Raw genomic sequence first — 18088 nt, forward strand, 5'->3', positions numbered from 1 at the left:
AGTCCTGGAAAAGAAAAGAAAAGTTAGGGTTTATCAGGATATTTGTTATAAAATTATGCCAGTTTTTTGGGGGCCTGCATATCTTCCCAATCCAGTTATTATTATTATTATTATTTCTTTTTAATCTGGACCGTGTGTTCTCATTTGAAATCTTTTGCGAGAACGTTAGAAAACTCATTAGATTTGGAGCACTTAAAATATATTTTTTAAAATATTATTTTGTTTTGATCTTGGAAACGAACAGCGCAGGCATTACAGCTTTTACCTGATTCTCCGCCCACTCCTTCTATTTGTCTGGCTACCTGGGGCAGGGAGGGGAATCTGGATAAACAGCAGAAGTTTTCAGGAGAAGGCCTGCTATTATAAAAGACGATTTTGTGCCTTTCAAAACAACACAGGAATTTTCAGGAGAAAATGTTTTTAGCTCTCTGACCCAATTACCTGCTTTTTCCTGCTTGCAGCTTCCTTGTGAACAGGACAAAATACAAGAAGTCTGCAGGGGATAAAAACATCATATATATAATGTACTCATAATTTTTCTCCCCCTGGGATACATAAATATGTGCTAAAATAAATCAGTCATAAAGGCCTGTCTTCCCACACTTATGACATCTCAGTGATGTTTCTTCTTTGCTGTTTCTGATTTCAGCAACCAAGTGCAAACAGCTGATTGTCCAGGTGTTGAATTAGCTTGTTCCCATAATTTATTTATTTTATTTATTTTATTAAATTTTTATACCGCCCTTCTCCCGAAGGACTCAGGGCGGTGTACAGCCAAAATAAAATACAGACTATATACAATTAAAAGAATTTAAAATAAAACTATTACTAAACGGCTGATAATTAAAAAAGATTTAAAAATTTAAAATATTAATAAAACCCCAATTTAAAATCAACTATCTATGCCAGTCCTGCTTGAATGAATAAATATGTTTTTAGCTCACGACGAAAGGTCCGAATGCAGTAACATGTATTTTTTTCAGCAGTGTCCATACCTTTGAACAGAAGGTATGGTAGAAAGATAATATCATTAATAGTAAAATCACTGCTGTATTCAAGCATGTCCTCATTGCTATATTATATTGCCTTGTCTGAATAATATTACTCGACTGAATAATGAAACATCTATTGTAGGTTTAAAACAAGAAAGGGAAAACTAGTTTAGCAGCATACTTATTACCTATATTTACTTGAAGATGAAACACTTTTGAGAGCAAGATAAAAATCAGTATTTTTAATTTTCCTCCACATTATGAATGTGAACTGCAAGTTTATCTCAGTTATGTTTCTGGAAAGCCTGAGTAGCTACACGTCAAATACAAAATCTCCCACTGTCAAATGCTAAATACTTGTCAGTATGAAAGCTGAAATTAATTCATCCCATATTTTTTCCTTAAAGACCTTCAATTTTGATAGTGAATATTATATAGGTAGTGGTTAGAAATATAGATATTCTGTGGATGGGCAATAATTAACATTGACATTCATATCCCCAATTTTTACAACAGGGGGAAAAACTCATTTGACAATATGGAATGTTAACAACTTTGTCAGGATTTAATCATTTTCGATCCATAACAGTCTCAACACGTGTTATTGGACAAATTAATAAATCACTAGACATGATAATGTTTTAACAGCTGAAATTTAATTTTCTGTTGTTTTGTCAGGGAGCGCAAATGCCAGACAATATTTGATAGGCAGCATCCTCCATCAGGCATTGAGATAGCAACTGGTGTGGTGTGGTGGTGAAGGAATTAGGACTGGAAAAATCCAGGTTAACGTTCACTTTCAGGCATGAAAGCTCAGAGGATTTGGGCCATATTTTTTTTTACTTGCAACCTAAACTAGCTTACCAGGTTGTTATGATCCAAAACTGAAGGTGAGAGTGTGTTCTCCCTGCAGCTCTGAAAGGAAAGGTGAATATGAGTAGTCTTTGGCTTAAAATTGGGGACCAGAAAATTTGTCAATAAGCAGTATGGTTGTTAAGTGAAGCGTCACGTGACTGTACCTGATTTTGCAGCCTTTTTTGCGGTCAGGTAAGACATCATATAGCAGTCAGAAGACACAATGAAAATTCTTTAATTTCACAACATATAGACAGATGTAACCACAGTTTCAACTGGGAAAATGTGCCAATCCTAGACCAGGCCAACAATGTCAGGAAATTTCTAGAAGCCTGGCACGCTGACAAATCAGGCATCCATGGACACATAGACATTAACAACATCTATAGACTATGCAAAAGAGACAATCAGTCAGCCCAAAAGAGAACAAAAAGACTCCAGCACCTCTCCACTGGTAATCAGCACCCATATAAAATAAGAGGTGGATGATTAACTTAGTTAAAAGGCAAAAGTGGAATAAGTTGAAATATTATGGTTAATAATTAAAAAAAATATGATGGGAGTTCTGAGAAATAATATTAATAAATGGAGGAAAAATCGGGGTTGCCTGGACACCATAGTGAAAATACTGAATTGAAAATGAATACAGCAACAGAGAGAGATGGCAGAAGGATAGAGAGATGGAAGGGAGGGAGAAGGAGAGAGAGGAATAGAAGAAAGGGAAGAGGGGAGGAAGAAAGGGAGGGGAATTAAGAGTAGGAGAGAAGATCAGATAGGGAGGAAGAAAGGAGGAGGGGAAGAGGAAGGTGGAGGAGAGGAGGGAAGGCGATAGTAGGAAGGATAAAAGAAGGGAGGGAGAGGAAAGAGAGGGAAAAGAGAAGAAAGATTGCTACAAAACAAAAAAGATGAAATGGAAGAAAGGCAACCTCTAATGCGTTTAAACAGTAATCAACACCCAGTTCAGCATAGTCTAATTCCAAGGTTAACTTCAGACTAACAATCAGGTAAACAATACCCCAATCAAGAAACTGCCAAAGAGCCATTAACAAACAGCCCAATCAAAGAATCCCTAAAACTGCCCCCACAACAGTGGTGAGTTTCAAAACTTTTTAATACTGGTTCTATGGGTGTGGCTTGGTGGGCGTGGCTTGGTGGGCGTGGCAGGGGAAAGATACTGTAAAATCTCCATTCCCTCCCCACTCCAGGGGAAGGTTACTGCAAAATCCCCATTTCCTCCCAATCAGCTGGGACTCGGGAGGTAGAGAATAGATGGGGGTGGGGCCAGTCAGAATTTTTACTACCGGTTTTCCAACTACTCAAAATTTCCACTGCCAGTTCTCCAGAACTGGTCAGAACCTGTTGAAACCCACCTCTGCCCCACAAGTGCTGGGATTCAAAAAATTTTACTACCGGTTCTGTGGGTGTAGCTTGGTGGGCGTAGCATGGCTTGGTGGGCATGGCTTGGTCGGTGTGGTAGGGGAAGGATACTGTAAAATCTCCATTCCCTCCCCACTCCACGGGAAGGATACTTCAAAATTCCCATTCCCTCCCGATCAGCTGGGACTCGGGAGGCAGAGAATAGATGGGGGTGGGGCCAGTCAGAGGTGGCATTTATCGGTTCTCCAAACTACTCCTAATTTTACTACCGGTTCTGTGGGTGTAGCTTGGTGGGCGTAGCATGGCTTGGTGGGCATGGCTTGGTCGGTGTGGTAGGGGAAGGATACTGTAAAATCTCCATTCCCTCCCCACTCCACGGGAAGGATACTTCAAAATTCCCATTCCCTCCCGATCAGCTGGGACTCGGGAGGCAGAGAATAGATGGGGGTGGGGCCAGTCAGAGGTGGCATTTATCGGTTCTCCAAACTACTCCTAATTTCCGCTACCGGTTCTCCAGAACTGATCAGAACCTGCTGAAACCCACCTCTGGCGCCCACCCACACTGACAGGCAAGTCACCAGAATATAAACTGACAGCAAACAGCACTCCTTACGAGCACTGATGATGTTACCTAAGTTAGGGTGATGAAACGTCTCCAAGAAAACAAGCAAGGTCAGAGAGCACCTAGGACCCCTCAAGACATCATATAGTCATCATTTGCAACCTTCCCTGCCAGCTTCCCCATTTGACTCCACTTGTCAGAAGCCAATTGAGAAGATGGCCATTAAATGATAACCTGGAATGCTGCAATCATTGTACATACAGGCTAGTTGCCAAACCCTTGAATCGCAAGCAGGTAACAATCCCTGTGTGAAGTCCAGTCATAAGTCACTTTTTTCAGTTCTATCATAACTTTAAATGGTCACTAAGTGAACAGTCCTAAGTCAAGGTCTATTTGTATCTAACAAATGGATGAATAATATGACAGTGAGTGGAACTATATATCGCCTGCCACAAACAAATGATCCATGGAAAGTTTCTGATTTTGCCCAATGATGCTGTCAGCCTGCCCCAGATCAGTGTTTGAGAAAATAAAAACCCAACTTCATCATGTTGAAGAATTTGGTAATCTTTATCATACAAGTCTGGATGCGGTGAAAGCAAAGCTGGAACTGGAAGTAAATCAAATCCCCAGAGTCATATTCTCTCCTGAACCCTCCCCCTACTAGAGGTCATACAGTAATAGTCCAATGTCTTCTTTCTCCTCAGCCACGTGTAGTTTCACTTCCGATATTCTCCCTCTGTCAATCTTCTGAATGGAATGTGGAATCAGCAGCTGCCATTTCATTCACACGCCAACACAATTCAAACCTCTGGTTTTGAAAATGGCATTTCCCCTCTCCCCCACATACAATGTCAGCCGACGCTGGGAACAGTGAAAACCTCCCCCCCCCTTCTCCATAAAGACAATCAGTAGAGCAAACTTTTAACAAGGTAATAAAATAGTCAGATAATCTAGTAGGAGAAATACACTAAATTAAAGCGGAGGCTGACATTCGGCCCTCCTTCGAAAGAAGGATGTTAGTCCTGGAAAAGAAAAAGAAAAGTTAGGGTTTATCAGGATATTTGTTATAAAATTGTGCCAGTTTTTTGGGGGCCTGCATATCTTCTCAATCCAGTTATTATTATTATTATTATTTCTTTTTAATCTGGACCGTGTGTTCTCATTTGAAATCTTTTGCGAGAACGTTAGAAAACTCATTAGATTTGGAGCACTTAAAATATATTTTTAAAATATTATTTTGTTTTGATCTTGGAAACGTACAGCGCAGGCATTGCAGCTTTTACCTGATTCTCCGCCCACTCCTTCTATTTGTCTGGCTACCTGGGGCAGGGAGGGCATCTGGATAAACAGCAAAAGTTTTCAGGAGAAGTCCTGCTATTATAAAAGACGATTTTGTGCCTTTCAAAACAACACAGGAATTTTCAGGAGAAAATGTTTTTAGCTCTCTGACCCAATTACCTGCTTTTTCCTGCATGCAGCTTCCTTGTGAACAGGACAAAATAAAATAAATCTGCAGGGGATAAAAACATCATATACATAATGTACTCATAATTTTTCTCCCCCTGGGATACATAAATATGTGCTAAAAAAATCTGAGGGCCCCCAATGTCAAATGTAGCCTGTGTGTTAAAATGGTTTAAGATAGGTGCAATTCAAAGTTGTTGCAATTCAAATTGCAATTCATAGGTGTAATTCTTACCTATAAAGCTCTATGTGGGGCCACTTATTTGAGGAACCATTTATCATTCATGGTTTCTGTCTTTCCAGTATGGCTTTACAGAGGGCATACTCTGGATCAGTGATGGGATTCAAAAATATTTTCTACCAGTTTTGCGGGCATGGCTTGGTGGGGGTGGTTTGGTGGGCATGGCAGGGGAAAGATACTGTAAAATCTCCATTTCCTCCCGATCAGCTGGGACTTGGGAGGCAGAGAATAGATGGGTGCGGGGCCAGTCAGAATTTTTACTACCAGTTCTCCGAACTATTCAAAATTTCTGCTACAGGTTCTCCAGAACTGGTCAGAATCTGCTGCAACCCACCTCTGCTCTGGATTCCCTCGATCAAACAATGTCCTATTTTGGGACCAAAATTTATTTATTTATTTTGTTGAATACATATTAAATAATATATATAAGTATAAGCATGAATTGAATACATAAAATGAATACAATTAAAGGGAATATTAAGACAGGAATGGTAGGCATGCTGGTGCTCTTATGCACACCCCTTACAGACCTCTTAGGAATGGGGTGAGGTCAACAGTAGACAGTATTAGGTTAAAGTTTTGGGGATTTTGGGATGAGACCACAGAGTCTGGTAGTGCATTCCAGTCATATTTTCTGCAATCGAGATTGGTGTGGTTCACTTTAAGTTTGTATCTATTGTGTGCTCGTGTATTGTTGTGGTTGAAGCTGAAGTAGTCATTGACAGGTAGGATGTTGTAGCAGGTGATTTTATGAGCTATGCTCAGGTCATACCGAAGGCGGCTTAGTTCTAAATCTTCTAAACCCAAAATTTCAAGTCTGGTAGCATAAAGTATTTTGTTGCGAGCGGAGGAGTGGAGTACTCTTCTTGTGAAATATTTCTGGACGCGCTCAATTGTACTGTATTTTGGGAGCCCTCCAGAGTTGGCTGGGAGTAAAACTGGATAAATATTTTGTTAGTTTGTTAGTTTTGCCGTACAGTATTAGATTATTTTAGACTGGGTTGTCTCCTTGAATCAATATTTTTAGCTGTTTTTATATTTTTCCTAGTTTGGTATATCACCCAGAGTCCACTGAAGGTGGGAGTTAAATTTAAATAAATAAATCATACTGTCTACAGGACTATTGAACTGGGATGCAGGGTTTCCCAATTTTAGCAGCTTTAAGATACATGAACTCCAACTCCCAGAATTCTCCAGCCAACACAGACATGCTCTGTAAAGGACAGCATGGCTGGCTAGGGATTCTGGGAGCTGAAGTCCACATATCTTAAAATGGCCAAGGTTGGGAAACCCTACATAAATGGAAGGGAAGTATTTAAACAAGCGAAGATGTTGGCTCATCCAAGCAATTGAAGCTCCATCCTTTTTACATGTGTCCTGTGTGCAATGCACACTTCAGTTGCACAATTGAAGGCACCATTTCGACAAAATTTTTACCTTTAAATAATCCGTCTGTCTGTCTCTTTTGCTTTCGCAGCCCACCCATCTAATTGATGATTCTTCTTGAGTGAAATTTTAATATAACAACCTTCAGTTAAATTCCCAATTCTGAAGTTTTGTTCCCATTCAGTGTATATTTCTAAATTTCGTATGGTATGCAATACTAAGCATTGAAGTATGCAGATACACTTCAATATTGTTCTGGAATTATTATGATTGTTTTAAGATGTTTTTTCGCCTCTGTTTTTAAAACGCTTAGCTGGGTGATATTGTTTTCTTTTTGAACAACTCATGCAGCTGCGCGGGTGATAGAGGGAGCTACGCGTAGCTCCCATGTAACACCGCTCCTGCGCAGACTGCACTGGCTACCTGTGGCCTTTCGAGTGCACTTTAAGGTGTTGGTTACGACCTTTAAAGCGCTCCATGGCTTAGGGCCTGGGTACTTACGGGACCGCCTGCTGTTACCACATGCCTCCCACCGTCCCGTACGCTCTCACAGAGAGGGACTTCTCAGGGTGCCATCCGCCAAACAATGTCGGCTGGTGGCCCCCAGGGGAAGGGCCTTCTCTGTGGGGGCTCCCACACTCTGGAACGAGCTTCCCCCGAGCTTACGCCAAATACCTGACCTTCGGACATTTCGTCGCGAACTGAAGACACACCTTTTTACTCGCGCGGGGCTGGCTTGAATTGAATTTTAATTTCAAATTTTGTAAATTTGATTAATTTTAAATGGAGTTTTTAGTTCATGGCATATTTTAATTTTTTTCAGGCTAATTTTAAAATAAGTTTTTTAAATTGCATTTTAATTTGTACATTGTATGTTTTATCTTGCCTGTACACCGCCCTGAGTCCTTCGGGAGAAGGGCGGTATAAAAATCAAATAAATAAATAAATAAATAAATAAATCCAGCTTCACTGTGAGGCTGTGAAGGACTGACAGAGGACCTGTTCAAAGAAAGGCTCAAAAACTATGCTTAATTTACAGACACAGCCTTGGTTAATGTTCCTATACACAAGCAATTCTACATCATGCTTTTCAATCCCATGGATGGCTTTAAATGAAATAGTCAGATAGTGAAAAATAACGTAAGCAATTATGGCAATTGCCTTTAAAAGGAACAGTAACACTATTTTTGTATTGCTCTCCTGAGTATTTGCTCACAGTTCAAAATGAGGCCGGGATTTGGCAATTTCCCAGCTTAAATGCTTCTGCACTAAAGGCCTCTTAAATTGCTCCTGTGAGATTCATTTATAGATTTCCATAAAGTGAATCTAGTCTTCATTTAGGTGGATTACATTTGCATCCTGTCTCATTCCATCGGATAGTTTATGACCTTCTTTAACTTCTGCATCCCATCTATTTTATAACAAAACTATGGAGAAAACTGCTTGGTGAACTTTGAAAAACCTACTATGACAAAAGCTGTAGAAATCAAAGTCCCATCTAGACCACAGGTAAGGAGCCAATTCATTTTTGTGGTGTGTCTCTTAAGTTACATTGATGTCAGAAACACAAAAGAGGAAAGGGGACACCTTTCTCAGTGGGAAGGTAGAGAGAAAGCATCAACCTTGTTCAGGGTTCGTAATGAGTGTATGCTTTATTTTTGGTATTGCTGTAAAATTTCAATTAAATTAGAAGACATGAAATCCTTTGAATACCAGGAAGCTCTATGGAACTGTTAAGTAATATTCTCTTTTGACACATGCTAATTTTGTTTCACCAAACCTTGGAAAGATGGCAGGACTATGCTAATGAAGGGTGGGAACTGCTCAGAGATTGACACATTGACTGCCCATTAACATGTCCCAAATTCTTTCACATCCATATGGCCTTGAAGCCAAGTGATGTAGGGGATGACCAGGCTTGAAGGAGAGGTCAAATGCATCATCAGTCATGAATCTCTTCATGCCCACAAGAGATCTAAGTCCAGTCCACCTTGAATTCCTATATCTACCACAAAATTGCTCTGACTATTAGTAGTTCAGATTCTTATAGAGAGCTTAAACTTGCAATTAAACTAGTGGTGGGTTGCTACCAGTTCGCCCCAGGTCAGGCGAACCAGTAGTGGCGGTGGCGGGAGACTCCGCCCATCTGTGCATTTGCAGAAGCAGTAGTGGGTTTCAAAAAATTTTACTACCGGTGATGTGAGTGTGGCTTGGTGGGCATAGCATGGCTTGGTGGGCATGGCAGGGGAAGGATACTGTAAAATCTCCATTCCCACCCCACTCCAGGGGAAGGATACTGCAAAATCCCCATTTCCTCCCAATCACCTGGGACTCGGGAGGCAGAGAATAGATGGGGGCGGGGCCAGTCAGAATTTTTACTACCGGTTCTTCGAACTCCTCAAATTTCCGCTACCGGTTCTCCAGAACAGGTCAGAACCTGCTGAAACTCACCTCTGTGCAGAAGCATGTGCACACACCCACAAGCGAACCGGTAGCTACGGGTTTTGAAACCCGCCCCTGAATTAAATTTTATATCCATTTGAACTGCCTGGATCTCCTGATTTCCCTGGTACTTGACAAGTACATGGTGGGGCCAACCAGGACAAAAACTACTTCTGATTCACTTTCATTCGTTTTTAAACATCACTGAAAGTAAAAATAGATAACATCACCAGCAATTGTTATGTCTTCAATATTTCCTCGTTTACATTGAAAATAATGATTTAATTACTTTTAAAGTAATAATTAGAAAAGTTTAAAAAAATTTTTTTTACAGGGGTTAAGGGCATAATCAGGGGTTCAAGTAGAGCCCCTGAAGATGATGAAGCTACACAGGAATATACCTGATCAATATTAGCAACTGTAAGTTGGGCCATCAGGAGACATTTAGGGGGTAGGAAAAAGTAACAAAGACATAAAATTGTGACTGATGGATTCAGCAAGACTTTGTGAGTTACTTGCATTAGTGATGAAATGTCATTTGACCTACATTTCAACCATCAAAATATTTTGGGCCTAATAAGAAGTGAGCACTTAATAATGATAATTTAAATTTAATCATCATAAGGATACTTTCATATAATAATAGGTCCCAAGTGTGACAGGAAGAAAACTTCAGCTTAATATTACCTTAAATCCTTATACAAATTCAGGTTTTCTACATTAAACATTTATTTATTATTTATTATTTAAACTTTTATACCGCCCTTCTCCGAGGACTCAGGGCAGTGAACATGAACATGAATATTTAAAATAAACAATTAAATATAATTGCAAACTGTGAGCAACATTTGTAAAAAACAGTAAATAAATGAAGCAGAAGAAATGAAACAATCATATAAAACCTAAGTCCTCATTCTAATATAAGGATATTTTATATTTTCTTACAGAAATTGAAGAAAGTGAAAATGCAGATGAAAATGTAGCATATCTATTGGTGCTAGTAGAATTCTTATTTGACAAATAGGAAATAAATGACATCTCCTTCAAATAACTGATTTTACTGGGAGATGATAAATATACATTCCTGCTGTGGAAAATATTCTAATTATCTGGGTCGTTAGGAGCTGGACTCTGATTGGGCAAGTCCATTGGGGTGATTGGAGCTCAGTCTTGAGGGATTCCGAGATGAATTTGAATTAATAACTCTTGAAGAAGTGGACAGGATCCTCCTGCGTGGGTAAAACCATAAGATTACATGCAGTGGAGTCAACGTCTTTGAGAGAGGTAGTAAAGCTTCAGACTTGAAGGAAGCTGTGGTGCACTCCGTCTTCTAATTTGGGTAATTACTGCCCTGTTTCCAACTTTTCCTTTCAAACAATAGTTATAAAGAATCCTGGAGGAAGCAAATTTTCTGGATTCATTCGATCATACCCATTATATATCTTGATTCTGAGCCAGCCAAGTATGATGTCAGTGTCCTGTCTCAGTATCTGGAGGCACTGCAGATTTAGATGGAGCAGAAACAGAATCTGGCTCAATCCACCAAGACTGAATATTGCGGCTATTAGGGGCCTCTGGATCTGATGATGCCGCATCCTTAGCCTCTGATGGGTTTGCTGTTCTCCATTCACATGGTCCATAATATGAGTATTGTGTGAGATCCACAGCTCCAGTTCGGACTAGGTGGCGACTGTGGGCCAAGAAGGCTTTGTTCAATTACATCTTATGCACCAGTTATGCCCATTTCTGGATCTGGAGGCCCGTCATTTACATCTTTGTCAGTCCAAGTTGAACTGTTGCAATGTGTTCTACAAGGGGCTACTCTTAAAACCATTGAGAAGCTACAATTGATACCAAATGCAATGGTGCAGGCAAGGAAGACTGCGTCTCAATATGCCCATGCTTCACTTTTCTGCAAGGTGTACTGGGAACCAATAAATTTTCAGCTCCTATTCAAGGTAATGCTTCTTACCTATAGAGCTATTCATGGCATAGAACCTGGCTGTTTGACGGTCCCCTATTGGAACCAAGGAAGCATGCTTTCCCTGTCATGGCACCTACCCTTTGGAATAATGATTGTCCAGAAATCTGTCTGGCTCCCATCATATTGGTGTTCCAGAAGTCCTTGAAAAGTTATCCTAGACTCTGGAGTTGGGCATCTGTTGAATCTCTCAAATTTGTGATTTGTATACTGTTTGGATCTAATGGTCAGAATGAATCTGAGACCTTCTAGCTTGAGTTTTTAATTTTTTTTCTAGTATATCTCCCTTTTTGTAATTGTTTTCAATCTCCTGGTATGGCAGCTTTGCTTTTTTAAGAAGAATTTGTTGATTCTGTGCAGTTCTGAAGGTAAATCCACCCTTGAGTTGAACTCAGTTGCTGGTGACTATGCAGATATATCATTGTATGGAAGTGGTTGGAAATTGTTTTCTTCTGAGACATTTTCTCAACTCTGTAGTCTGGTCTACCGTTGGAGTTTGCTGTTGGACATGAAAAGTCCAACCCTATTCAGATGTTTTTGCAACCAGCCAAGGACAGCAAGGTACTCCCACACAGCTCTGAATTGTTTACGAAATGAGTGAAGAAGATAACGGGGAGAGCAAAAATCCGGCTATGTTTACCCATGAAGTTTCTTTCAGATTATGTAGTTGTTTTTCTATTTCTTTCCTTTCTTTTCCTTGTAGTAGTTTGTGGAACTGCAATATGCTGCGGAACCCACATTTCTGTCAAGTGATTTATTGTCATGAAATCTTGACATATTTCACATCTTGGCAGGATGTACTTCAACGTCTGTAGTTTTGAGTCACTAGCTTCAACCTTTCTTCCCACGCCTAGTTAACGCCTTCTTATCGCACAGCAGAAATTCTGAGCATGTACGCAAATGGTTCACACATTATCCACAAGCACTATGTTTTCTAACTGGAATTTCACAACCACCAGTTATCTCTAAGCCACTTCTTTACTGCACCCTTTCACAATAATATTTTATCTTTTTATTTTCTAATAATGAAAAAATTCTATTATTTGCAAAGCAATCTTTAACAACAGGCTTGCTCAATTCAACCGAGCTCTTTAATGCGTAAAAAATTGTCCTATGAAATTTTATTTGCTAAAAACTTGGCAATAGCCTTATGCACCCATGTGGTCTTTTTAGCATCGGTGTTTTCATACAAACATATCTTTCTCTTTAAAAATACAGAATACTAATTTACAAATAGATCATTCTGAACACATGAAGGAAAGTAAACTTTTGATTGTAAAAGTAAGGACATCAATGTGGTTTTCTCTTTTAAAAAACAAACCAACAGCATTCCAATGTACAACTGTATATACAATTATTAGTTGTCCAATTTCCAGATGTTCTATTTCCTAAGGAACTGGGAAAGAGAAGAAGGGAGGATAAAGAACAAAGAATTCAAAGCTCATAAAACATCACTGAAAAAGACAGTAGAAAATTTGCATCTGGAGAGATCTGACCGGTTAAGAGAAAAAAAATGAACATTAAAATATGAGCTTGTGGCCAAAAGAGAACAACAATAGAGCTATATGTCCCTCTTTTTCTTCTGCAATTATCATTGAACTTCTAATGGAGAGATTCACAGTACAAGAACCAATACTATATTAGCATTTGAATTAATCTTACTCAACATAAGATTACTCTTTACACATATAATTTGATTTTCAATTCTAACCCAGTAAGAACAATTCCTGAAGTTGCATAGGCTTTTTTTTAAATTTCCTGAAATATCAGTCCTGATGATAAAGAGGAACAAAATGGGTTTTTTCCCCCTGATTATTATTCTTACCAGCAAGTTTACAGGAGAAAATTCATGGGCTTTCAGGATTACAATTCTTTTTTTTTCTCTCTTTTAAATATCTTGAAATGTTAATAGCAAAAAAGCTGGAACAATTAGTGTTGAGAAATTCTAATTCGCTTGTGGGGGGAAAAAATCAAATGAGACTTTGACAGGCAGAGAACAATTAAATCTATCACTCCTAGATAAAGCTATAATACAAATTACAATCCTTCCTTGCTTTTTTAACCCCCTCCATTTCAATATATTCCCATTGTGCTCTCCAATGAGAAACTCAAACCCTGTTAATCTCTTATGGAAACATTTATCAGCCAGGGCAAAATGTTTCCAATTTCTAATGTAGTTAAATATTGGGGTGAGACTGGTGTGTGTGTGTGTGTGTGGCAGTGGTGAATGATGTATTCCAAGGCTTTATCTACAGCACAACATATTTGCAGCATGTCACATGCACAATATAACATACCTGATGGAGGAATATGCATCAAGGCCCACAAAATATGATGGAATTGCCTCCCATAGGAAAATACAGTTATGCTAATCATCTCCTGCTGTCTATATTAACATCCACCTCTTTACATTAAAGCACTTGCAATGCCAACCAAATATAAATAAGAAGATAAATAAGAAGAAAGAGGCATGTTCTGGGCATCCAATTTAATTTTAAATCATCTACTTTGGTCAGTGGATCTTATTTAAAGCAAACTTGAAGATCAACCACTGAGCTTCATTCATTTATTTCAAGCTTAATAACAAAATGGGAGGTTGCATAACAATAGAATAATCTTGTGTAGCTCCAGAAGGGTTTCTAAAGGTTTAAGGGGAGAAATACGACACCACCTGTTTCTTGTTTACAACTACAGTTCTTTCAGCAGTTCCAAGAAGGTTCCACACCCATTTGCACTATTCAGGTGACGCTGAGTGCACAGAGGAACTTTCAATTGGCCTCAACGATTTGCAGAGAGAGTACTACTGATCAGATGACCAACAAGGAACATAAATTACTTCCATTCTGCACTATTGATATATTGATATATTGATCATCAATTGTGTTGTAAATGTTGTACCTTGATGAACGTATCTTTTTCTTTTATGTACACTGAGAGCATATGCACCAAGACAAATTCCTTGTGTGTCCAATCACACTTGGCCAATAAAATTCTATTCTATTCTATTCTATTCTAAATTACTTCCATTCTGCACTATTTAGTCAGAACCGAAGAAGCTTGTTGGATGAGAAGCAAAATGTCTTCAAGGCAAAACAAAGAAAGTCCAGTTGCCTTTTGAAAAAGCATCTTTGGGATAACTATAACCTGGAGGTCTGAGAATCTCCATAGACATTTAATTTAAGAAGTTTATGGATTATTGATTTTGCACTTATTCATGCCTAAAATCTTTGTGAGGAAATGTCATTATCTGATTCTCAATGGGAAGGGTTGAGGAATCATTCACTAGAAAACAGTTTCTGCAGAGTTTGGAAAAACATTTTAAACAAATGCATGGATGTGGCACTTAACCTTCATTAAATTATACCAACGGTTGTTTTCTTTTTCCATCCGTATAGTGAGGCTAGCACTGCTCAGCACACTTGGCTTATCTGACCAACTATTAAAAAAAACTTTTTGGAAGCTTTAAAGTTTACAAAATTTTACAATTTTGTAGAGGTGATTAGATTGTTCAGCTTCGGAGTGTGTTGCTTTCTTTTCTCTATTAAATATAGTTTTGTATTTTAACCAATATGTTACTCGGAATACCGAAGACTGAATTATCGAAAAATATGGAACATGATTCTGGCCCAAAGCTTGACGAAGGCTAATTGAAAACCAAAAAACAGAAATTGCAAATACAGTGTCAAGCTTTCCCCATTACTCAAATTCCAAGTCTACCTTTGAAAGTCAAAAAATAAACTTTTACAAACCAGTGTAATAAGATATTATTAGAGATACTGGAAAAGCCATAATTTAAGCAGAAAACCATACAGCTTTTTCTCCTCTCACATATACACTCTCCCCTTCCCTTCCATTGTATCTTTTTCATTTCTTCAGATCTTTGCATGCTCTTTTCTCACTAGGAAGGTCCAATGATATGTTTATTACTGCCTCAGACTGGCCTACTGTAGTCTCAGATATATAAGTAGTCTTCAACTTACAACATTACATTTAGAGATCGTTCAACATTACAACAGCACTGAAACAAATGACTTATGACTGTTTTTCACACTTATGACCATTGCAGCATCCCCATAGTGATCAAAATACTGATGCTTGGCAACTGATTCATATTTATGACGGTTGCAGGGTTTCGGGGTCATGTGATCTCCTTTGGCGACCTTTTGACAAGCCAGCGACCTGGGTAAGCCAGATTCACTTAACAATCATGGAGCTAACTTAACAAGTACAGCAGTTCACTTCACAAATGTGGCAAGATAGGTCATAAAATGGGGCAAAATTCACCTAACAAATGTCTCACTTAACAGCAGAAATTTGGGCTCAGTTGTGCTCGTAAGTCAAGGACTTCCTGTACTGTATGACTTTTGACTGCAGTATTTTTAGTCCTCACACATGGTCTCCTTTAAATTCCTTTTGCATTCATTCTATGCCAAGGAGTCCTTCCTTCAACCAACCAAGTGGAAGATAGTACTTGAAAGTATTATCTAATCATTTTCAGGTTAAACAGTCAATCCTCTTTATTTATGGATGGCTTCTTTTCAATATGGGCCTTGCGGTCTTTTATAAAGGTCTGGTTTCTTTTGTTGAAAAACAAACTCTGCATTTCACATTTGCTTGAACCAGATAAATAGACTCTTAAGGCAGACATCAATTGCTTGAAAGCTTAACAGGACAAGATTTGTGGAAATTGAAGTTTTCTTCTCTCCATTCCAAAAAGCTTTCTTGGGCTCCATGGAGCAGAGAAAGTAAATATTGCTATTTTATGTCATTGGGTAATTCTTAAGAGGCATACAATTATAATTATGATTTTGGTCAACTTTAAGTCACTGTATTTTGACTTCTAATTCCATTTGAGTTTGGGAAATAAATACAATGGGCATATAACCAGTGGTGGGATCCTCTCTGTTGTAACGCAGGCCCAAGTAGGTAATAAGAAATTCAGTCCATGAAAAAAAAAAAACTTTATTCGAACAGCTGAGAATTACTTCATTCCCAGCGTGGTTCAACTCAAATTAAAACAAATGCCTCCCAACACAAATTCCTCAGTTCTCTCACAAACCTTGGTCCAATTAGGCAAACTGCCAAAGGCCCTTCCTGGCAAATGTTCACAAGTCACAAAAATAAAGGCAAGATGTAGACGAAGCAGAAGACGAAGCAAAAGACAAAGCTACCAATGTTGTTTTCCGGCAAAGCCCAAACGCCATTACTGATCTGTTTTAAGCCTTATGGGAGGGGCCAATCATCTCTTGGCCCTACTCCCAAGTTGTCCTTTTTACTTGAGTTGCTCTTGCCTTCTGGCAGCTCTTCTCATGCATGCATTAGGAACAGGCTCCTCCTGTTCCTCTGCCTCACTACTATCAGTCTCTGGAGTCTCTGGAGTCGACACCTCACTTCCTGATGGCCCTAGCCTCACCTCAGCCTCATCACTGTCTGACTCCATTGCCAGTTCCATAGGCTGCTGATGGACCACAACACTCTCAATTTAATGACCACCTGGACGTCATCACGTCCCATTATTGACCCTCTGCGCATACACAGAAAGCTCTATTCATGTGTGGAGGTGTGCACGCTCACATTTGCGAACCGGTAGCAAAAGTAAGTGAATACCACCCCTGATTTTGATACTCAGAGAGTAAGAGAGATACTACATGTGGCTTGTGAATTAGTAAAGAATTAGAACAAATTGCCCAGTAGTTTCGACTGTTAAACCCACAACGCTCTTTTCCAGCTGGTTGTTACATTATTATGAACAGAAAGGTTATTGGAGAAATGCATTGGCATATATTTCAGTCAGCTGCGTGGAAAGTGGGTACAGTCTCTGTTAATTGGTCTTATTTAAATGCTCCATTTTCCTTTTTCAACAAACAGTAGAAATTCTGCCTCTGAATATTATGTGTTTATGTTCTGTTATTTCCTCTTTGGATTATTAGCTTGTTCATTGTGGCTGTCATGTGAATGAATGAATGAATGAATGAATGAATGAATGAATGAATGAATGAATGAATGAATGAATGAATCTATCTATCTATCTATCTATCTATCTATCTATCTATCTATCTATCTATCTATTAATTTTGGCTACCAGAAGGAAAGCATAATCCTGATTTCATGGTTTGTTTATTTGTTTTTCATTCCCACTTTCTACAGGCTGTTCTTGCACGATTTCTAACAATGTTTCAATTTACTAAACAAATAAGCAAAAGTTGTTCATGGCAAAACCATATAATTGGATACCTATTAAAGGGATATGATATAAAATTGCATGTGAATTTATCACACAACTAGGGATACTAATCTGTGTTGTAGAAATCCAGATGATCATTAGATGGTAGCAAATATTTATAATGTTGATATCTTCCCCTGATCATCTAGGGCACGGGTGTCAAACTCACAGCGTCACATTGCCGTCACATGATGTTTCACTAATGTTTTTTCCCTTCGTGGAGTCGGGGTGGGTGTGGCCTGCACCACAAGTGGGTTTCAACAGGTTCTGACCAGTTCTGGAGAACCGGTAGCGGAAACTTTGAGTAGTTCAGAGAACTGGTAGTAAAAATTCTGGCCCTGCCCCCATCTATTCTCTGCCTCCCAAGTCCCAGCTGATCGGGAGGAAATGGAGATTTTACAATAACCTTCCACTGCCATGCCTACCAAGCCACGCCCACCAATCCATGCCACACCCACCATGCCACACCCACAGAACCGGTAGTAATCATTTTTGAAACCCCCCACTGGCCTGCACGTGACACATCCGGCCTGTGGGCTACCAGTTTGACATCCCTGACCTA

This window comes from Ahaetulla prasina, chromosome 2, assembly GCF_028640845.1.
Source record: "Ahaetulla prasina isolate Xishuangbanna chromosome 2, ASM2864084v1, whole genome shotgun sequence".
In the NCBI taxonomy this organism is placed as follows: Eukaryota; Metazoa; Chordata; class Lepidosauria; order Squamata; family Colubridae; genus Ahaetulla; species Ahaetulla prasina.